The 23,633-nt window shown below is 44.9% G+C and overlaps 1 long non-coding RNA gene across 1 annotated transcript; it reads left to right on the top strand.

Annotated features, from left to right (window-relative positions):
- Window positions 1-13,650: 13,650 nt before the first annotated feature.
- Window positions 13,651-21,341, top strand: LOC137677131 (uncharacterized). The gene is made up of 3 exons (XR_011050224.1): window positions 13,651-13,706; window positions 19,864-20,009; window positions 21,274-21,341. It is a non-coding gene; the product is annotated as an uncharacterized lncRNA (long non-coding RNA).
- The last annotated feature ends 2,292 nt before the right edge of the window (window positions 21,342-23,633 follow it).

The following is a 23,633-nucleotide window of genomic DNA, read 5'->3' on the forward strand; positions in this document are numbered from 1 at the left end:
TATGGGAGAAGATTGGTGACTCTCTGGGATGCAGTGTCAAGTGGTGATAAGGAAGCCTTTAAATTGTCTGCTACATGGAGGCTGGTTAGCGAAGCGTTAAAAGGAATAAAAGCAGAGAGAGAAGTCACACATACAGCTTTTATGGCTTTAGGACCGCAGACGTCTATTACCCCCTCACTGTTTGCGGGACCAAAAGCTCCCACGGCCCCGGTGGCTGTACCAGTGGCAGCTCCTTTACCACCATGGGTACAGACGGCTCCGCAAAAAGCTGAAGAGCGGGGAGCGAGTAAAATAGATACAGATCCATCAGGACCGGTAGTGCGCCCTAAAACACGAGCTTGTTTTGGACTAATTGATTCAGACGCTGAACAGGAGACTTGGCCGAAACCCCCTCCGAAACCCCCTCCTCTCATTGATCTCTCTACGGATGAGGCTGAGCAGGAGGACAAGAAGGAGGGTAAACCTGCTTTGTACCCACCTTTACCGGATTCGCCATTTACGGAGTCAGCAGTACCAGAGTCACAAGGATTTAAAGGACCGTTACCATCACATAATGGAGGCGGAATTGACATGGCAGAGCTTGGTAGATGACTGGAAGAATTAAAGAAGGAATTGCAGCAGTACCATCCAGCCAACGCCTCGGGACACGTGACTATGTCTCCCCCAAAACCCCCCTCTGTATTCGGGACAAGTATTAGGGCCACCTCAACCTCCTTTGCAACTCCCTACTCCACCTTTAGGTCAGGGCAGGGGGGGAGGTCTGCGTCCATCTGGTAATGTGGGAGGTGAGGGAGAGGGTCAGCATCTGCCCGCGTATACAGGGGAAGAGGGGGGAGGAGTGAAATGGAAAGGGATCATTCGGGATGCATTATTAGAAGGAGTTATAATTCCACAAGCGTATCCGGTGATTGTGGGTGCGGGTCCTGAGGGAAGAAATATTTGGCAACCATTAGATTGGAAAATTGTAAAAGAAGCATTGTTACTACAGTTAGCAAAGAACAACACAAATGAGGATTGCAGGAAAGTTATTGCAGGGATGGCAAATCGTGGCCCCCACCTTAACCGAGCTAATGGATGCTTGCGGGAAAGTAGGAACCACCACATTTCAGATGGAGCATTTAGCAAAAACTTTTGCGGCAGCAGTTAAGGTAGTTCATCGTTGTTATACATGCGAGCAAGAAGGTCACTTTAAGAAAAACTGCCTTAAGAAGTTGAAGCTGAGTGGGAGAGATAACTCTGTTTTGATGTGTCATCGCTGTGGGAAGCTGGGGCATCTTGTGAAGCAGTGCAGGTCTAAGTATAATGCTCAAGGTCAGCTGATAACAACCAGCTGCAGAGTGCAGGGAAACTGGAAAAAGCGCGCTGGGTATACTGTAAGACAAGGACCCAAGGAGCTCTTTTTTATCCTTTGTTGAGAGGCTACAAGAAGCAGTTGAAAAGCAAGTCAACTGATTACAGAAATAGAAAGCAGGCTACGTTCAAAATTTGTACATCACATTGATTTGAATCAGGAAATATAAATTATCACCTTGTTTGATAGGCAAATTTCGTATGCAATAACTGGTCAATGGAATTCAGAATAATCAAATTCGTTACATATATTGGAATGGTTGTTTCTGCCTTTAAGAACAAAGAAAACTGTCCCCATGATTGCAGAGCTATTGGCACAGATTATCATCAAAGGACAGATGCGATGTCGGGAGCTTGTGGCCAGAGATCCTGCATCACTAACCTTTCCTATTGCAGCTCAATATTTTGAGTGGTGTATGGCTAATAGCTTTGCTTTGCAAACAGCCATGGAGAATTTCTCGGGACAGGTTGTTTACCACTTGCCCTCCCATCCTGTAGTAAAACTGAGTATGGAGCTTCCAATTGCCGCAGGAGTGTTGTGCGCAGACACTCCTGTGGATGGAATTACCATTTTTACGGATGGATCTGGGAACACAGGCAAGGCGGGCCTTGTCTGGTATTCTGACGGCAAGTGGGAATCTATGGTAGTACAACAAAAGGGTTCACCTCAGGTGGTAGAATTACGAGCTGTATTAGAAGTATTTCAGAATTTTCCCATTCCCTTTAATTTGGTTACTGATTCAGCATATGTAGCTGGCATTGTAAAGCAATTGGATAGATCTGTTATAGAGCATACATGTAATCAGTGTGTTTTTGAATTGCTGTGAGCTCTGTGCAATCCTCAAGGACTGCAGACCAACAAGCAGCTATAGACAGAATTGCACACAAGGTGTCGACGCAGGACGTGGCTCGCATTACTGAGAATGAGCCACTCTCAGCAATTATAGCAAATACATCAATGGAAAATAAGCATTTGAAAGCATTAATAGTTCAATTAAAACCTACTCTCAAAATCATTGAATGGGTTTTTCCACCTTTTCATCCTAAAACAACAATCTGTACCAGAGTGGAAGCAATAGCACAATTGCTTGTCAAAGTGCGCAAAAGAATTACAGACATTACCGGACTAGACCCAGATTATATCTATTTACCTATCAAGAAGGAATATCTACAGTGGTTAACAAATCAGTCAATTATTTTTCAAGTGGCCTTACAGGACTTTACTGGACAATTGTCGATGCATTTACCAAAAGATAAAAAGCTACAGTTTATTTACAAACAGGATTGGGAAGAACAACCCATCAGATCAGAGATACCTGTGACTGGACTAACTGGTTTTACTGATGCAGGGAAGTGATTACACTCAGCAGTTATTACCTGGCAAAAGGATGGACAATGGGAACATTGCAAATTCTCAGGACAGTCTGGGGACTCATTGCAGACACTTGAACTTTTTGCAATATATCAGGTTTTTGTAAAATGGAAGGACTTACCTGTAAATATTGTAACAGACTCTCTTTATGCAGCGGGCATTGTAAATCGAATTGAAAGAGCTTTTATACGACCAGTGAAGAATATGCGACTTTACACCATTTTGCTACAGTTGCATCAGGCAATAAATCTCAGAGAGGTACCTTATTTTGTTACCCACATTCATAGTCATCAATTTGATCAAGGTTTGAGCATTGGAAATAATAAAGCAGACACACTGGTGTCCTATACGCAAATATCACCAAATTTATTTGAACAAGCGCGCCTATCCCATCAATTCTTTAATCAATCAGCGAAAATGCTAGCGAAACAATTTCAGCTCACCATGGCACAAGCACGTGAATTGGTTAGTGCTTGTCCTAGTTGTCAGAAAATTGGCATGGGAATTGGAATAGGGGTCAATCCTCGAGGGTTGAGTGCGTTGCAACTGTGGCAAATGGATGTTACACACATTGCAGAATTTGGAAGACTCAAATATGTTCATGTATCTGTTGACACGTTTTTCACATGTAATATGGGCAACAGCACAAACTGGGGAAACAGGTCGTCATGTCAAACGACATTTACTTGCTTGCTTTGCGAGTCTTGGGGTTCCACAACAACTTAAGACTGATAATGGACCAGCATACTGTTCACAGATTTTTCGTCAATTTTGTCAATTGTGGGGTATTACACATGTCACTGGGATTCCTCATTTGCCTACGGGTCAGGCGATTGTGGAACGTGCTCATAGTACATTGAAACAGCTTCTGCAAAAGCAAAAAGGGGGAGAGGTGACTGAACCTTCTGAGAGACTTGCAAAAGCTGTTTATGTACTTAACCATTTAACTTTAGCAGGAGATAAGGAGCGACCCCCAATAGTAATACATTGGGAGGCAGTTTGACAGGGAGCAAGCTATGTGCAAAACAAAGGCAAAGTGTGGTATAGGGAACCAGGTACTAACGAGTGGTTAGGACCAGGGGAACTATTACTAATGGGTTGAGGTTATGCTTCTGTCTCTACAGGCACAGGAGTACGGTGGTTTCCGATCAAGTGTATTAAACTATATGTGGAGGTGGAATCCAGATCCGGAGATCCGACAGAGAGCAGCACCGAGCACTGAGGATCTTGGCTCTGTACCTAAAGACTCTGGGGATTGCGACGCTATCGATAAGCCACCTTGAGGATCCTTTCACGCCATTACCACCTTTACATGCAACAGCTGAAGTAGAAGCGAAATTGGCACGTGGTTGTGGTGGACATGGACATTGTTGCGGACCATGGTTTCTAAAAAACTGTAATGTATGTGGGGAAAGTAAGTGGCGGGTTATTCGACAATCTGAGCCATGGTGGAGACATGTCGGGTGTGTACCGTGTATAAGACAGTGGGTAACAGAAAGTTCGCTAGAGAGACAGGCAATTCAATTATTAGGGAGAGAGGCTAACTCGCTTGGGAGATTTGATACTCCCGCACTTAATGTGGCAAATAGAATTGGTGACTGTCAGCAAATTCATATAGCTGAAATAGCTAGTTCATTACAAAGACGTGTGCTGGAGCAACAAATTATATTGGCAGGTAGTGTGGTGGAGGTACAGTGTGGAGAACAAATTAACATACCACGATCATGGGAAGTTTCTCCCGAGGATTGGGAGCGATGGTCTTATGTATCACAACCATTGGGCAGGCAGTGATAGATATCAGACAAAATATCTGGGTTACCATCGCAAATGCGACCGGACAAGAATCATTTTGCTTGTCCATGGCAACCCCTGGAGATCCTTTTCGCACTTGTCTTATAGGGGTTCCTGTTTTTGATCCAATCAGTTTTCAAGGTTACATACAAAACCCTACCCTTGCCACAATGAGTGCAACAACAGCTAGTCAATGTGCAAACTCCATGAATCCAGGTGTCAACTATACTGCATGGTGGCAGGGACAGATAATTATGTCACTTAATCACACTATGATAGAACCACAGGAGCTAGATTTGTTAGGTGCCTTAGGACCTACCTATGGGGCAGTCATGTTTAAAAGTGACAAAGCAACTGATCACGCCCTCATTAACGACAATACGCTACTATATGCTGTACAAGATGTATCTCCAAAAAATGAGTTGTATACAGGAACAGGGGAAAATAACTTTTGTCCGCTGGAGTGTCGATATTCTGACACGAAGGGAAACAACGTGCTAGGCCGGAAGTTACCAGGAGGTTTATTTTTAATTTGTGGTGACCAAGCCTGGCCAGGGATTCCTAGTAGACCAGTCGGGGGTCCATGTTACCTAGGGAAACTTACCTTGTTTTGACCCTCAGTGGGAGAATTGTTAAACAAAACATTATGGAATTACATGGCCTCTCGGAAAAAGCGTGCGGTATTACCGCTAGGACCAGAATGCGATGATCATGTACGGTTCTGGAACAGACCTACTAATTTTATTGCTGCTTTGTTTACGCCAGTAGGAACTGCAAAAGCATTACAACTAACAAAAACACTAGGGTGCTGGACAGCGAAGCAATTAAATCTAACTTCTGAGATACTTTCAACTTTAGCTACTGATGTTGATAGCATTAGACACGCAGTATTACAAAATAGGGCTGCAATTGATTTTTTGCTTTTAGCTCAAGGGCATGGATGTGAGGATGTGGAAGGAATGTGTTGCATGAATCTTTCAGATCATTCTGTTTCTGTTCACCAACATCTTCGTCAACTGAAGGACAACATGCGCAAACTTACCGTATCAACATCACCTTTCCTGGACTATCTACAGTCTATTGGCATCACAGGATGGATACGGGACTTGCTAGTACAAGGAATGACTGTGTTGGTTGTTGTAATAATTGTCTTGCTAATAATGGGATGTATGATGAGTTGTATCAAGCAAGCGTTGCTGAAAATGTTCCATCAGACCTGGCTTGTTCAAAAACAAAAAGGGGATTTGTGGAGTTCTTAGGAGACAATGGTCACGTACTGAACAAGCTATGTCCAGGCATGTCTAGGGGGTGGTAATGGGGTGGTGATGAACTGACCAATCATAATACAGAACAAGGACCTTGGCTATGAGACAAACAAGATATGGGAAAGTTGAAAAATAAGAAAGAATGTTGCACCTGCAAGATATAGCTTTTTAGCATAAGCCAATCAGAACTAATATAGAGGCGTGTGGACAAAGCATGCTCACCAATCATGTTAGCACAAGTAAGGTATACTAACCAATCATAACAGAGATGACACGTACACGGAGCGTGCACGGAAATAGAATAGTATAAATGTACCCTCAGATACGTAAATAAACGAGATCTGCTTAACGATCATATTGGTCTGCGTGCAGTTACTCCGAGCCCTCTCGCGAACACCGACACCAGTGCTCCTGTGTGCTTACCTCAGACCTGCTGCTATGCATCATCTGTTTATGAGCATATATCCCAAGGCCAGAGCTGATTCCTGCCCAGAAGATGTCTATCAATCAGAGCTACACAACTAGTACTAGTCTCCAAGAGAAGCTCACACTGTTGGTCTGAGGAGCAGGTGGCTGGCAGGGCAGCATCTCTGAGACCTGTCCACCTGTTTTCCTCTCTCTGAACTTGAGAGCTGCCTTCACCTGAATAAAATCAGCCTGTTTAAAAGACAGAACAAGTTTAACTTTGCCCTGCCTTGTGCTGCCAGATAACAGCTGCTGAGGAGATGAAGCAACAAGCCAGGATATGGTAGAGGTGTCTCCAGCCTACTCCTGGTTGCTCCTCTATTCTGGGGGCACCCTTTACCATGTGGTAAACTTACTAGAGGAGCAAAGATGACTATAGTCCCACTGCCAAGCACAGCAGGCAGTCTGGGCCCTGAAACACTGTCAAACTGCTGTGCAGACCCACCCCAAAAACTCCTGCAGAGACGATATCTGCATCCTTCCCAGCCTGTATCAGTCAGCAGGTTCTCATGCTAAGGAAACCTTTGTGTGCTTGCTCAAGTTAGTTTTTAAGCCATCTTCTGGATTTGAAAGCTCACATGTGACATAAGCAGTTTTTATTTTTGTCATTGTCTTTAAAATCCTTATGTGTAACTTGAGCCTGATCAGAGATACATTCTTCTAAGCAAAATCCAGGGGTTCCCAGAGGCCCACCCACCTCACACCAACACCAGTACAAAAAACTCTTTCTTCCACATCCACTTTTTTGGAGTTCTAAAATACAGAGAGCAACTTTACCTGTCCAAAAAGTTAATGAAAAATCTACAGCACTTGGAGTAAACTTCTCCTTTATCCTCAACATGGACTGAAGAAACAATGTAATGAGATGCAATAAATCTTCAGATATCAAAATATCCAAGGGAATGCCTTATGTCTTTTTTTTTTTTTTACAATATACAATATGCTTAAAACCATTTAACAGAACAAAACTTTGGCACAAAATATCTCTGTGATTGGGCAGTATCACTATTTATCATGCTCAGTTTGGACTCACCTTCACCTGAAACAGAGAAGCTCAGGCAGGTACAGAAGGGAAAGAACTGAAAACCAGAGGCATTTCATGTAAGTGGGCATCGAGCATCTTGGTATCTTTGGTCTGAGCCTCAAAATGGCAATACCAGTGTTTGGAAAGAAAAAAAATCCCGACCATTCTGCTGGAGTAGATAAAGGCAAGGCTCAAAGCCTTAGGTTGGGATTAATGAGAGGCATTTGTGCCTCTGCGCAGAGCTCAGCAGTGCCCACAGGGGAGAGGAGACCCCATGCAGCCCCAGAGCTGCAACAGGCTGCAGGAGGAAACCCCTGCAAACCACCAACTCCTTCTCATGCATGGGAGCCCATATGGGGCTTTCTTATCCCAAGGTCACTATTGTGCTCATTATCACCAAATAAAGGGATGCATGGGTCCGTGCAGGAAAGGAGCTATGCGGACTTTTACCTAATTAATTTCAGAATTGATTCCCTCTGCTGCCAGCATCCTCTACAGCCAGCAGGGCTCTTCGCTGCAGTCCAGTGCAATGCACACACCTTTGAAAAATTATGCTTTCAAGCCTGCCCTGTGGTGCAGTAAATTTGAAAGTGCTCTTAATAATAAGGATCAATATTGACTTTAATGGTCTTCAAACCCTTCGTGTAATTTCATTAGCTACCCAACACAGATGCAAGCAAGGGCGATGTCATAGTTTTTCCCTTGCTCTGAAACCTGAGTCAGGTGCCAGAGATAGATAGAAACCAGTTTTATTGCCTGTAATTGGATTAAAGTTTCTGGCAGCTGGTGATTGATAGGTGATTGCTGGAGTAATCTAGAAATAGAGAAGGTTCTTGTAAAGATGCAGCACAGCTCAGATTGGGGTGAGGGTCTTGCAGACTGCATGCAGAGTTGTGGATGCCATCAGATGCCTGTAAGCACTCTGAATCAGTATGGGCAATTTGGTATTTAATAGCATTCCTGTCAATGCAAGTACCAGAAGACAGTGCAGTTTCACGGCATCGAGCAAGCTGTGTTTTCACACTGGTGGTGACTCCCAGAACGCCCCTTTTTATTGCAAAGCCCATCAACGTAAATACCTCATGCAGGTACTATACCGCCTTCACGTGGGCAGCCTAATATTTATCTGTGTGTGCAAGCTCTCTCCTGAGCCAAACTCCTGTTGTCTTCCTCTGCCTGACATGGTGAGCATCGTTTAAGGTCTGAATTTGTCAGCATCTTACCACAGGATGCTATCTTTGCCAAGAAGAGGAAACAATAGTGGTAACCTTGTGCTATCTGTGGACACAAAACAATGTAATGGCCTCCATCCCACCTTGCAGAACTCAGATCCAGTGGATTGAAAGACAAAAAATTTAAAACAGAACAGCAACCAAAGAGAAATGAGGAAGCTGAGGAAGTCCATGACCATTGACTGCTTTAACAAGACTTTTTCAATAAGCTGATAAGATGCAATTACCTCATCATCTGAATATTGCAGTAGTAAAATCAATGCTACTTAAGGAGCCTGACAATCAGTTAGGCACTCTGTCGATATTTGTGAAAGTCAAGACAATTCTGTGTAAAACACTGATTCATGTGGAGATATCATTAAATGCTAGTACCCTAATGGGTATTGAGAAAATTAATTTATTCCAACTATGGAATTCTGATAAAATCAGACCTCTGAATCTTCCTCTTCAGCTGGATAAAGTTTTTTTCTAGGTGAGAGTTCTTCAGCGATGTCATCAGTGTTGGGCAAGAGGCATTCACACAAGACCTAGCACATACCTGCCTAATAGCGTGTTAGGATATAGACCAACCCTCTAGATGGACTTGTATATTAACATCATAACATCGTTATCCAGTGGGTAATGCTAGACAATGTGATTTTGGCTTTACCTCAATGTATCTGATTAGTAAATAGACCTGCAAATGTGTAACAAATAAATAAAAATCAGGGTCACAAATACCCAAATCATGAAAATTATTTAAGTCCCTGACATCTTTTGATTGCTACAGGAGGCAGGCATCTAGCTGCCTTTAGGCATCCCTGAATGTCCTGTGATTTATGTACACTACAGATATCAAGCACAGGTACAGAATGCCATGAAAGGTTGTGGAATCTCCATCATTCAAGATTTCTTCAGAGCAGATTAGACAAACATCTGCCAGAAATAACCTGGGCATCATTGCTTCTGTGTTCCAGCCAAGAAATGGGCTACGCAACCTCTTGAGGTCCTCCAGCCCTAAAAAAGCCCCTGATACTCATTTCATGGTTTTCTGATTGTATACAAAGTCTGTCTGGGCTTTTATCAGATATTTAGATAGCAAATCAGTATTAATTTAGTCATAACAATCATACCTAGAATAACATGAATCAATTTTATTTCTGGCATGACAGACAACTTCCCTGGAATTATATAAGGGATTAATTTAGTTCAGCATTTAGATAATTAATAATCTATCAATGATGTCTTACATTAATGCGCATATTGAGTTATTCTACCATCATTTAAAACAGTGGCATCACTAATGAGACCATTAACTATAGAGATCATCAAGTCACATTGGATTAATGTTTTCATTATTTCTATCTAAGGTTAGTTTTTAGCTCAGCCAGTTAATAAATGCAAGGATGATGCTGGCAAAGAAAATATGCATCTCTCAATTTTCATTAAGATGTCATAGAGAATGGTAGTAAACAGACAGATGTGACTTTTTTTGTATCATAGGGTCCCACTAGATAGAGAAAAGTTTAAAGGTGTAATCTCATTTAGAATATGTTACACAGTTGCTTTTTGCATATTATTTCTGAAATTATTTGAGCTGTACCAAATTCAGAAGCTAATTAGGACCTAGTTCTGGAAAACACATCAGCTCCTGCTGAACTTTAAATACACAAGTTGCTGCACTTAAAACAGCAGCTAAATTTAAGCTCACACTTGAGCATTTGCAGGATAGATTACCATGGCTCCTCAAGTGTGATTACAAACACAAATCTTATCCCAGCTCCCTGACAAATTAACAAAGCTTTACAACCTTTTCAAGTTTAATTGGGTTGTGAGTGAGTCTGAGATTAGACAGAGGAGTTCCCACTGGAAGCTCCATTTCAAACTAGTCAAACACCAAACGAAACTTTTTAAAAGTTCTTTAACTTTGGACTTCTTAGAATTCAAACTTTAAGACCAAGAATGGGAGCTGACACAAACTGGAATGCAGAAAAAATTATTGCAAGAGCCTCTGTAAAATGGAACTTTTAGGGCAAACTTTAGAAATGACATAATTTTGGGTTGTTTTTGCTATTACATCTCTAGCAAAAATGAAGTAGACCTCGAAAGATGAAAATGACACCTCAATGCATCATATTATGTGCCAGACTGGCAACATAGAGTCAGATTATATCTAACTGGGCATCAGGCCCATTCTTCATTGACACTCATAAAGAATAAATATTAAGAGATCAAGAACACAGCAGCAGTCAAGATAAAGAACAATCTGATCCCTGCAGCACAGGATAGTGCTTTAAATATTCAGAATATATCCCAGCAGTGATATCAGCCAGGCAAAATGATGTATTCTCTTGGGTCCACCAAAGAAAGAAAAAATTACCACAGCTGAAAAAATATACCAAAAGAACAGGGGCAGCAGTGGTTACAGCTGTATGGTAATTGGTAGCCATGCACAAGTTCAGACTCAGACTCTCTGATAAGTGGTTTGCACCAGTTGTACCCACACTTTAGGCCTGGGCTTTTCTCTGGCTCATGCTAGCTCCTTCCACACTGTCCTTGGTCCTCTGCCTTCCTACCGCTTTGCTCTCCGCTAACAAGGACATCTAGTCAGCATACCTTCTCCTATGTTTCCCTGCCCCACACAACCTTGTGTGTTCTCCCGTAGGATGAGAAATGCTAAGGAAGCGGTTGAACTGATCTGTGTCTGTTCTAGAGAGCAGTAGTTCCAACATCAGTCAATATGTATTAGTGTGGAAAAAAGAGAAGACAGAAATAGAGTGCTCTCCAGGTATTTTTCTTTCCATTCCTTTTTTTTCTTTCTCTCCTTTTCATGACCTCCACTGGTAATGAATCAACATGAGCTCTCACTGACACCAGGCACATAGGTAGAGACTCTGGAAAGAATGTTTTCTGTATTTCCTTGTCCTGTCACAACTTCTCAGAGCAAGGCATAAGTTGCTTGTTTCCCCCAAACTCCATCCTCAGAGACATTTCCCAGTGATACAAAGCAGCAGCAGGAAAGTCCCACTAATGAGCAAGCAGATTCCTTTCTATTCCTTCTGTATGCAGCACTGTAAGTCTACATGGAACTTCATGGACCAGTAAAACACAAGATAAACTTACTTTTTTTAATATCTTCCATGTGGCTTCACTGTTGGTACCAGTACCTGTCATAGATGGAGCAGGAGCTGTACCCAGGGGAGGTGACACAAGCCCCTGTGCACCCCCACAGCAGCAGAACAGAATGCTCTGGGGGAAGGAGCCCCCTGTTTGATGCTCCCGAGATAGGAAGAAACACTATCTAACCCAGATCAGAAGTGGGTAAGTTGTGCCCTCACCCCATGATTCCACCTTCACTAGTAGCACTTCAGGAAGAGGACTTCAACATGTAATGCATAGATCCATCATTGCACTAGGTCAAGTATTTTCAGTAAGGCGTTGGGAATAGCCCTCTTGCAGGCCAGGAGAGAGTTAGATGTTCATGCCCCAAGGATTGCCTACTCTAAGCTAGTCTCAAACACTAATGTGTTATAGCTTCCTCAGCAACTGGAAACTGGGCATCTTGCAGAGAACCCTCTACAGGCTAAGCACTTATATTTTAGCATTACATGCTGAAATAAATAAGGTTATACATGAAACCCCACTATTTTCAAATGTCACTGAAATTATAATTCTGTAGGTCCTGATTTTGCATGGCTTTAAATCTCTTTTTTTAACAGTGTAATAACACAAAAGTGGGGAGGGGAGGGAGACAGAAGGGGTGAAAAAAATCACACTTGGTTTTTGCCTTTGAGAGACTTTCCTGCTGAAAAATATAATACTTCATGCTTTCATGGGATATTGATTAATAATTTAAGGGTGCATAGAGCAATTGAGTGTTACTAGTTACATTGCTTACACAGAAAAGTGAAATAGCCCAAGTGCCAGTATCTTGTATAAAATTAATTGTCTCATTAACCTCAAACAAGGTCAAATACAAGAACCTAGGTGCATACACTTTCCCTCTTTGTTCCTGCAGAAAAGTCACTCTTGTTGATATCAGGAGAGATTTAAGAGAAAAAGAAAAGATACATGGAGATAGAAAAATATCAGTAAGTAAACCCAGTACCAAGTGAGAAAACATGAGACAGTGCAATGACTGTGTTAAGGATGGCACATTGATTCCACTGCTGTGCTGGTGGGGATTATGAGTGCACTCCAAAACACCCAGGCTCTGCTATGCCAAAGCGGGTTCAGATAAGCCTTAAAAAACCTTCCAGGGAAAGTCCTCAGCCTGCTAAAATCACAGACTCTCATGGTACCTGGATTTCACCTTCAAATCCTATGATACTTATTAAAGCCTGTAAGAGCTCAAGATCACTTTTCTTGGGCTTTTCCTGTGAAGACAATAGATAGCCAAGCTGAAAAACTACAGTAGAAATATGAAGCCACTCTGCATTCTTAGAGACTTCAAGAATTAGGTAGTGGATGCAGCCAGACATACCTTTTATGCCAGGACCTTCCCCATATATAACACAAAAATTGTTATGGAATCTGTCAGCAGGTAGGTGATCTCACCATCCATGGAGTTATTCTTGTGTTCATCTCCTGGTCTCATCAATAGGGCAGAAACAATTAGCTCTTACTGTTAATGTAAGTGTAGAGGGGTTTCTGGAGGAGAATGGTCATGTAATGAGCCAGAAGTATGAGAGTATGGAGTGAGGGCCTAGCTGCGTGACAAGAGTCATGTAGTTAGTGTCAACAAGCCGACCTTGGAAAGAAGAGATGAGGAAAAACAGCAGTTGAGCAAACAAGAATTGAGGGAGTAGCCGAGGGGAGCCGAACACGGAGGAGAAGAAACAAGAACTGATGGAGCCAATTAAGAAAGGACCAGTGGCAGAGCAGTAACCAATCAACACATCAAAGAAGAGTATGCTTGAAGTGTGGACAGTAATATTAACCAATAGCAATACACATGCTTACAGCCAGGGAAAGTACAAAATGTATAAAGGGACAGCTTATGCTTAATAAAGTGTCTTCACTTTGATTCACATTGGATTGTGTGGAGTCGTGTTTCTTCTCCTCAGATGGTGACCCCGACGTGATACTCATTTAGTAAATCGACGGCAAGTTCGGGGAATAGCCCAGAAGGAGGTACACCGGCTGGAGTACGGCTCAGCGGGTCTGAAGCTGGCCGGAGGACGACTCGCAAGAAAAGAAAAGTACGTTGCAACAGGACACTTAGTGAGGTGAGCAGCCGGGGAAAAGGAGATGGGCCAAAATATTTCTAAAGAAGAAAGTGCGATAGTAAGGCTTCTCCTACATATCCTCTCTAAGAGAGGGGTGAAATACGATGAGCATTTGCTCCGGAGACTGTTGGTTTGGTGTCGAGAGCATGGGTTCCCTTCGGACCCCCAGAGCACTTTTAAGGTGGACACTTTGGAAGCTATTGGAAAGGTTTTATGGGACGCGATAAGCAGTGGGGAAAAGGAGGCAATAGAACTGGCAACTGCATGGAGGGCTGTTCTTACCGCTCTTCAAGAAGTGAAAGCAGAGAGGGCTGTTGCAGCAGGGGCTTTTACGGCTCTGCGTCCAACAGAGGTTAACCCTGGGGCGAGAGGTCTTCGTGGTTTTGGTCAGCCGCCAATACCGGTTTTTTCAACCCCCTCCGAACCACCAGAAGAGCAGGAGAAAGTTGGAATACCCCCTAAACCAACAGGGGAGCCCCCTAAACCGGAGGAAATGGAGGTTGATGAGCATCGGCCCGAGCCCACCCCCCCACCCCTCAAGCCTCCTCAAGCCGCCCATCCCGCCAATCGTCCGAATACGAATATCCCCCTCTGCCCCCCTCATCTGCTGGCGGTCCAGGGAAAGTTAAGGATCTGGTGGTTTGGGCAGAAAAATTGTTAGCAAAATTACAAGACCTGGAAAGACAGACGATCTTAACTGAGCGACAACACAAGGAGGAGGTGGATAAGCTGATACAACAACAATGGGAGGAGCAGAGGAGAGAAGAAGAAAGGGAACGCCTACGCGGGGGGGGGGGCGAGGGGGCCGAGGCAGCTGGGACTAGCCGAATGAGAAACATGGATGGGAATGTTGGTATGCACTCTGTCATGGGGGACGGGGGAGGAGACGATCCGCGATTACGGTGGCGAGGAGTTATACAGAATGCGCTAGTGGAGGGGTAGATTCTGCCCACAGCTTTCCCAGTTATTTTGGGAAATCAGAGAGAACCACTGTGCTGGGTAGGATTACAGTGGGAGATTGTTAAGGAGGCACGGAAAGCGGTACAACAAAATGGGTTGCATGCACCTTATACCCAAGCATTTATAAATAATATCTTTATGTCGATGCTTCTAACACCCTTTGATTTTAAGCAATTGATGGCGATGATTTTAACCCCGATGCAGGAACTCTTGTGGCGGACGAGGTGGCATGACGCAGCACAGGCTGCAGCGGTGGAAAACCTGGGGAGGGGAGATAATGATCCACTTTTAGGGATAACATTTGACCAACTGGTGGGAGAAGGGCAGTTTAGTGATCCACAACGACAGGCACGACTTAGACCAGAAGCCTTGGCACTTACTGCCACCTTAGCCCGAGAGGCTTTTAAAACCCTCCCAGAAGATGGGAAAGTACTTCCTGCCTATACAAAAATAAGGCAAGGTCCATCTGAGCCTTATATGACATTTTTAGAAAGATTGCGTGAAGCATTGGAAAGGGCATCGCTGACCGATGTAGCTCGAGAGGCGTTGCTAATGTCGTTGGCAGTCGACAACGCTAATCCTACTTGTAAGCGCATTTTGCAGACATTACCCAAAAATTCTAGCCTGGCAGAAATGATGGATGCGTGTGAGCGCGTAGGAACAGCAGAAGAAACAGCAGGATACATGGCGTCAGCCTTTGCGGCTGCGGTGAAACCTCTAGTACAATCAGGGAGAGGCGATCAGGGACCAAAATGTTACAACTGTGGCAAACCGGGACACCTTAAGGCTCAATGCCGAGTAAAAAGTCACGAGTTTGCAGGGACCTGCAATCGCTGCCGGAAATACGGTCACCGTGCAGATGAATGCCGATCTAGATTCACTAAGCAGGGAATTCGGCTGGGAAACGGGGGTGGGGGTGGCGAGCGCGAGGAGACCCAGCGCGATGACACAAAACAAGTCTTCCACCCGGGCTGCCTGGATGGCGTCGCTGCCGCCACAAGAGGGAGTGCTGGGGTGGACATTGCCACAGCAGTTGAGGTGACTCTGATAGACCCGCAAGTACAATGTATACCCACCGATATGAAAGGCCCACTGGGTCACGGGTTGAGTGCCTTACTTATCAGGTGATCCTCTACGACCCGAAAAGGTCTTTTCGTTTTACCCGGTGTAATCGATGCTGATTTTACGGGGGTCATATCTATTATGGTATGGACCCCCCTGCCACCAATTCATATACCCAAAGGAGAAAAAATTGGACAACTGGTCCCCTTTAAATCAGCTGTGCCCACAGCTGGGAATCAGATAAGAGGGGCTGGGGGTTTTGGATCAACAGGCCAGGCTGACATTTATCTGGCAATGGATATCAGTAAGGCGAAACCAACAGAACGGGTAACACTAAAAGAACCTGGTGGGAAAACTTGTGTGGTCATTATGTTGATTGATACTGGAGTGGACATTACCATAATCAGTCAAGCAGCATGGCCTCATTGATGGCCATTGGAGATCCCCCCCTACGCACATTTTGGGGGTCGGGGGAATACAGACCACTAAAATCAGTACAAATGTGATTTGTTGCAAATTGCAGGATGGGAGTACCTGTACAGTAAGACCATATGTGATGCCTGTCCCCATTTGTTTACTGGGGAGGGATGCATTAAGTCAATTAGGGGCACGTTTGGTAACTAACAGCGAGGGTTTTTAGAGGTGGCCATTGATGAAGGGCGACCGATCCTAAAACTAACCTGGAAAACAGAAACCCCAGTTTGGGTTGATCAATGGCCGCTGTCTGCAGAAAAAATCGCCCACCTTGAAAGCTTGGTACAGGAGCAACTGGAAAAAGGTCATATTGAACCCACAACAAGTCCATGGAACACCCCAGTATTTACTATTCCAAAAAAAAGTGGCAAATGGCGTTTGTTACATGACCTTCGAAAAATCAATGAGGTCATGAATGATATGGGAACCCTACAACCGGGGCTCCCATCCCCCAATATGATCCCTAAAGATTGGGACATTTTAATCATTGACTTAAAAGATTGTTTCTTTACCATCCCTTTACACCTGATGACTATCAGAAATTTGCTTTTTCGGTGCCATCAGTGAACAAAGCTGCACCTATGAAACAATATCATTGGGTTGTGTTACCACAGGGAATGAAAAATTCACCGACGATGTTGTGAGGATCTGTCCCCTTCCTTTTGAGCATTGTCTCAGAAATCGTAAACCATGGGCTCGGGCGACATCTTGTGGCGGCTGCCTGTAATGCCTGAGCCTGGCAATGCTCGATGACGCAATAAGCTAGGCGCCCGCCCTCCACCCGCCTCCGGATGTGTGTCTCCGGTGACAGCCTGGCAAGGGGCCAATCCTACGGCGCAGGAACCGGACATATCCCGCCTTCGGACCTGTGATTGGTGCGAACTGTTGACTGATGGCTCCAAGTCACATGACTCTGCCGAAAAACTCTATAAAAGAGGCTGGATCGCTCGACCACGCGGGACCCTCACCGCCATCTTTCAACTAGCAAGAAAGAATTTCCCGCGGGACGCCGCTGGATCTCAGGGTGGTGAATATTCTTTCTCTTTCAACTGTTTTCTCTGTCTCTCTCTTTCTTTTACCTCTCTCTCTCTCTCTTTTTCTTGAATATTGAGTTGCCTCATTGTTGGACCTAATAAAGTCAGAGCCAAGTTTGTTGATACCGTGCCTCGGTTGTGCTTTGTCCGAACTCAAGGATCACGAATCTTTAATATTTCGGGTCAGGATTTTTTGGGGGTGCTTTACCTACAGGCAGGTTAAGCATACCGGGTGTTCACATTGAACCAGGCACGCCGCACGTGGGCTGCACTGGAATTATTTATATTTTTGGCGGGCCCTGCGCGTGGGCTGTCTGCATTGAACCAGGCACGCCGCACGTGGGCTGCACTGGAATTACTAATTAGGCGGATCTCTCTCTTGGGAGAGAGTTTGTCTGCATTTTATTTCTAGATTTGCTCCTTTTTTACTAATTAGGCGGGTCTCTCTCTTTCCCTCTCTCTCTCGGGGAGCAGGGGGGGGCGGACGGGGACTGTCTGCATTTTATTTCTAGATTTGCTTTGGAGGTGGACCTTAAATCCGGAACCCGACAGATGTTTCAAATGTATGTGGCCTGGGCACTTGCTCCTGTACGAAGGAATTTTCCAAATTTGATCATATACCATTATATGGATGACATTCTAATAGCAGGGAAACAATTGGATAAAAAACAACTGATTAATACACTGCAGACTGAACTAGCAAAAGGTGGATTGCAAATAGCCCCAGAAAAGGTACAACAGGAGGAAAACTGGAAGTACCTTGGGTGGGAAATTACCAAAACAACTGTTAGACCCCAAAAAACTAGAAATTCGTGTGAACATCACTACTTTAAATGATATACAAAAACTGTTGGGAGACCTCAATTGGGTGCGAACCCTGTGTGGTCTCACCAATGCAGAATTGGCACCTCTGATGCAATTGCTAAAGGGAGGAGGTGGCGCAGATGCCCCCCGCACATTGACACAGGAAGCTGAGCAGGCATTGAAACACCTGAGTACCAAAATAGCTATGGCATACACTCATCGTTGGGACCCAGACTACAGTATTGGAGTATTGGTTATCAATCACGATCGCCACCCCCTGGCATTAATTATGCAGTGGGTGACTGACAAGGATCCTCTACATGTGCTGGAATGGATCTTTTTGCCAATGCAACCAAAATGTACCATCACTACGAAAGTAGAGGCCATAGCACAACTTGTAATGAAAGGAAGGCAGAGGGTTGTAGAGATAGCATGCGTCGAACCTGCTTTTTTGGTTATTCCACTGGTTGCAGAGTATCTACAATGGGCATTACAAAATTCCATACCATTACAAGTTGCGTTATTGGATTATAGGGGCGAGTTGAAGGTACATCTACCCCCTCACAAATACTTCTCCGTGCTGCAATTGGGTCAATGGGAAGAATTACCAAAAAGGTCAGAACGTCCGGTCAGTGGTGTCACCGTTTTTACAGATGCTGGAGGCAAAGCTCAAAAAGCAGCACTAACATGGTTAGACAATGGGAAGTGGCATGATGTAATTTTATCTGACATTCAAGGGTCTACACAACAATTAGAATTGCGAGCTGTGGTGGAGGTCTTCCGGCGATGGAACACAGCACCTGTTAATGTGGTATGTGACTCTTTATATGTCGTAGGGATTGTCCAGAGGATGGAGCGTGCTCTGCTCAAAGAGATAGCTAATGAACAACTATACCAACTTTTTCATGAATTATGGCTTTTGCTGACAGAGCGACTGCATTCATATTTCATCACACATATCCGTAGTCACACAGGACTCCTGGAAGGCTTAGCTGAAGGCAATGCTCGGGCAGACAAACTTGTCGCACCTGCCTGGGCTGTGCCTTCAATTGATCGCTTTGCTCAAGCACAACGATCCCATGCCTTTTTCCATCAATCTGCTAAGGTACTGCGGCGTCAGTTTGGGCTACGCAGTGCAGATGCACGTGGGATAGTCCAGTCCTGTCCAGACTGTCAACATCTTGGGGGTGGTTTAGCACCTGGTGTCAACCCCCGCGGTACTGGACCGTTGGAGATATGGCAAATGGATGTAACACACATCCCCGAATTTGGACGGCTGAAATATGTCCACGTGAGTGTTGACTGTTTCTCCCTTGCTACCTGGGCTACAGCACAAACAGGCGAATCCAGCAAACACGTTCAACGACACATGCGTTCTGCTATTGCAGCCCTGGGCATTCCACAGACGATTAAAACGGACAACGGCCCAGGCTATGTGGCACGTGCCACACAGGACTTTTTCCAACTGTGGGGTATAACACATGTAACGGGCGTCCCACATTCACCAACGGGACAAGCTATTGTGGAGCGCATGAATCAAACTCTGAAACACCTTTTACAAAAACAAAAAGGGGGAGAGCCAGGGCTATCTCCTCCTGACAGGTTGTGTAAAGCGCTTTATGTACTAAACTTTTTACGCTTGCCACAGGACTACTCTGTACCTCCAGCAGTAAAACATGGTGCAGGGTTAAAGGGAGGTATGGAGGCTTTTCAGAAAGAACAGGAACAAGCCAAAGTGATGGTAAAAAATGGGGTGACTGGTGTGTGGGAAGGTCCAATGAAATTAATAATGTTGGGTCGAGGGTATGCATGTGTCGTTACAGATACAGGAGCCAAATGGGTACCAGCTAAGTGGGTGAAGCCGTGGCTACAAAAACAACCTGAACTACAGGAGCCAACTCAGGATCTGCCTCGGAACACTGACCTCTCGAGAGATCCAGTGCCCTGACTGCGGGAAGTGTGAAAAAAGGTTTGCGTGGGAGGTATAGAAAAGGGAGCAAAAGGCGCAGTCATGATGAAGCAAGGGGTTGTTTTTTCTGTGTTAAGCCTGCTTTGGATCCTGGACCTGACAAAAGGTCATCAACCGATAGTCCTTCCACCTACACCGTGGAAGGGGAGTCACAATGTTTGGGTGACTCTGATGCGGAGCTTGAACCAGACGCAGTTTTGTGCCTCCTTAGCTCAACCTGAACAACCCTTTCATACATGTCTAGTGGGGGTCCCCTTAAACAGATCTGAAAGTAAGGAGATAGTGGCAGGGTTGAATGTGCTGAAACAGAGCCTCTGTGAGAATGCAATGAAATGTGGCGAACATTGGGATTTATGGGACGATAGCTTGCCTGTCAGTCCCTTAGAGCCCCAAGAACTTGACATCCTAGGAACTTTAGGGGCGGAATCCTGGGTGTTTTTCAATTACACAGAGGGATCAAACATTTATCAGAACGACATAAAGAGATTACAAAATGTCACACCCAGTAATCCATTGTGGCAAAATGAATCGATCTGGTGTGCAAACGTAGGGTGCAGTCGAACAGAGCTAGCACCGGATTTGGCCATGCCTAGAAAATTACCAGAAGGTTTATTCCTAATTTGTGGAGATAGGGCTTGGCCAGGGCTGCCCAGTAAAAAACTGGGAGGTCCGTGTACCATAGGTAAATTAAGCTTACTAATGCCTACACAAAAGGTCATATTAAACCACACTAACCTACACAAGATTAAAAGAAGTGTCACTACCTTAGGGAAAGAATGTAAAGATGAGGTAGAACTATGGTCTAGGACCAAAGTAGTTCTTCTATTTTTGCACCGGGTGTCGCTGCTGCACAAGGACTAACACAATTGCGAAATTTAGCTTGCTGGGTTGCAAAAAGAGCTGATCAAACTTCTAGAATTTTAGGAACATTAGCCAATGATGTAGATAGTATCCGACATGCTACCTTACAAAATAGAGCTGCTATAGATTTTTTATTATTAGTGCACGGTCACGGATGTCAGGAGTTTGATGGGATGTGTTGCATGGATCTGAACGATCATTCCAGGTCAATTCATAAGCAGATCAAAGAGCTCATGGATGCCACACAGAAAATACGGGAACAGCATGGGTTCCTGGATGACTGGTTGGGTAATTTGGGAATTGGAGGGTGGCTGGTCGGATTGATTAAAATGCTATTGATGGGATTGTTTGTGATTTGTATTATCATCCTTGTATTACCGTGTTTATTCTCCTGCTTGCAAAGGGCCCTGCAGCGGACAATAAACACGGCCTTTCTGGCTCAAGAAAAGAAAGGGGGAATTGTAGAGGGGTTTTTGGAGGAGAATGGTCATGTAATGAGCCAGAAGTATGAGAGTATGGAGTGAAGGCCTAGCTGCATGACAAGAGTCATGTAGCTAGTGTCAACAAGCCGACCTTGGAGAGATGAGGAAAAACAGTAGCTGAGCAAACAAGAATTGAGGGAGTAGCCGGTGGGAACCGAACACGGAGGAGAAGAAACAAGAACTGATGGAGCCAATTAAGGAAGGACCAGTGGCAGAGCAGTGACCAATCAACACATCAAAGAAGAGTATGTTTAGTAATATTAACGAATAGCAATGCACATGCTTACAGCCAGGGAAAGTACAAAATGTATAAAAGGGACAGCTTATGCTTAATAAACGTCTTCACTTTGATTCACATTGGATTTTGTGGAGGCGTGTTCCTTCTCCTCAATCCTCCTCGCCAATCTTCCTTTATATACCCATATTCCACCCCCTCGCTCAAGAGACCACTTCTCCTGGGGAGTGCAAAGCTGGACATGTACATTTGGCTTGCGGGGTGTATAGCAGAGTAATATACAGAGGCACGCAATAAATACATATAGAAAAAGGAATAAACATAGATATCTATACAATAATGCTGTAACATCACTAATTACAAAGAAGGGCCAAAGATAAACAAGAGCGTGAACAACATCCTTGTAGTGTCTAAATTGACTTGATTCACACGCTCTAGAAGAGAGAACTGCTGTGAGAACCAAAACAGTATCTTCTCCTCAGAGCCACCTGCATGTGTCAACAGAAAGGCCTTAACCACGCTTGCGTGGAAGCGAGGTCACACAGCAGACAGCACAACTATGGGGGGACCACGACCACCAGAGACCACCCAAGACCCCTCGCAGCATGTGTGGGGATCTGTCCCCTTCCTTTTGAGCATTGTCTCAGAAATCGTAAACCACGTGCTCGGGCGACATCTTGTGGTGGCTGCCTGGAATGCCCGATCTCGACAACGCTCGATGATGCAATAAGCTAGGCGCCCGCCCTCCACCCGCCTCCGGACGTGTGTCTCCGGTGACAGCCTGGCAAGGGGCCAATCCTACGGCGCAGGAACCGGACATGTCCCGCCTTCGGACCTGTGATTGTTGCGAACTGTTGACTGACGGCTCCCAGTCACATGACTCTGCCGAAAAACTCTATAAAAGAGGCTGGATCGCTCGACCACGCGGGACCCCACCGCCATCTTCCAACTAGGAAGAAAGGATTTCCCGCGGGACGCCGCTGGATCTTAGGGTGGTGAATATTCTTTCTCTTTCAACTGCTTTCTCTGTTTCTCTCTTTCTTTTTTCTCTCTCTCTCTCTCTTCCTTGTACATTGGGTTGCCTCATTGTTGGGCTTAATAAAGTCAGAGCCAAGTTTGTTGATACCATGCCTCGGGTGTGCTTTGTCCGAACTCAAGGATCACGAATCTGTTTTTATTTCGGGTCAGGATTTTTGGGGGTGCTTAACCTGCAAGCAGGTTAAGCATACCGGATGATAATTTGGTGGACCCCACGTGGGGGGGTGTCTGCATTGAACCAGGCACGCCGCACGTGGGCTGCACTGGAGTTATTTATATTTTGGCGGGCTCGCTGCGCGCGCGAGCTGTCTACATTGACCCAGGCACGCCGCATGTGGGCTGCACTGGAGTTACTAATTAGGCGGGTCTCTCTCTCTCTCTCTCGGGGGGGGGGGGGGAACGGGGACTGTCTGCATTTTATTCCTAGATTTGCTCCTTTTTACTAATTAGGCGGGTCTCTCTCTCCCTCTCTCTCTCTCGGGGGGCAGGGGGGGCGGACGGGGACTGTCTGCATTTTATTTCTAAATTTGCTTTGGAGGCGGACCTTAAATCCGGAACCCGACAGCATGCTACTTGCGTGCTCATCCAGTCATTTCAGCATTCCCCAAGTAATGCCTGGTGTCGGGTTGACTGTTCTACTTCGCTTGCGTGGTCCCTGTACTTTCAGCGTCTGCATTTCTGGTACTGGGTTCTGGTTGTGGTTTCTCCAGCTCATGGTATGGCTTCACGCATCTCGCAGGTAGCCAACGAGGACCTGTTGGGAGTAAAACACAAGCATATCCCCTCCCCCATGTCAACAATTCTACTGGTCCACGCCAATCAGTTGGGCCTGGCAGATCTTTATACCAAACCTTAGGATTTTGTGTAAAGGGTACTTTACCCTGAAAATGTCGTTCCACTGCCGTGGTATCTAATCGAGAAGATGACCGACTTAGAAAATTTAAAGTGAACGCAGCCATATCTAATTGTTCTTGAGGAATTGTGGCTACACTCCCCCTTTTTTGTTTT

Source organism: Nyctibius grandis (genome assembly GCF_013368605.1).
Source record: "Nyctibius grandis isolate bNycGra1 chromosome W unlocalized genomic scaffold, bNycGra1.pri SUPER_W_unloc_1, whole genome shotgun sequence".
Classification (NCBI taxonomy): Eukaryota; Metazoa; Chordata; class Aves; order Nyctibiiformes; family Nyctibiidae; genus Nyctibius; species Nyctibius grandis.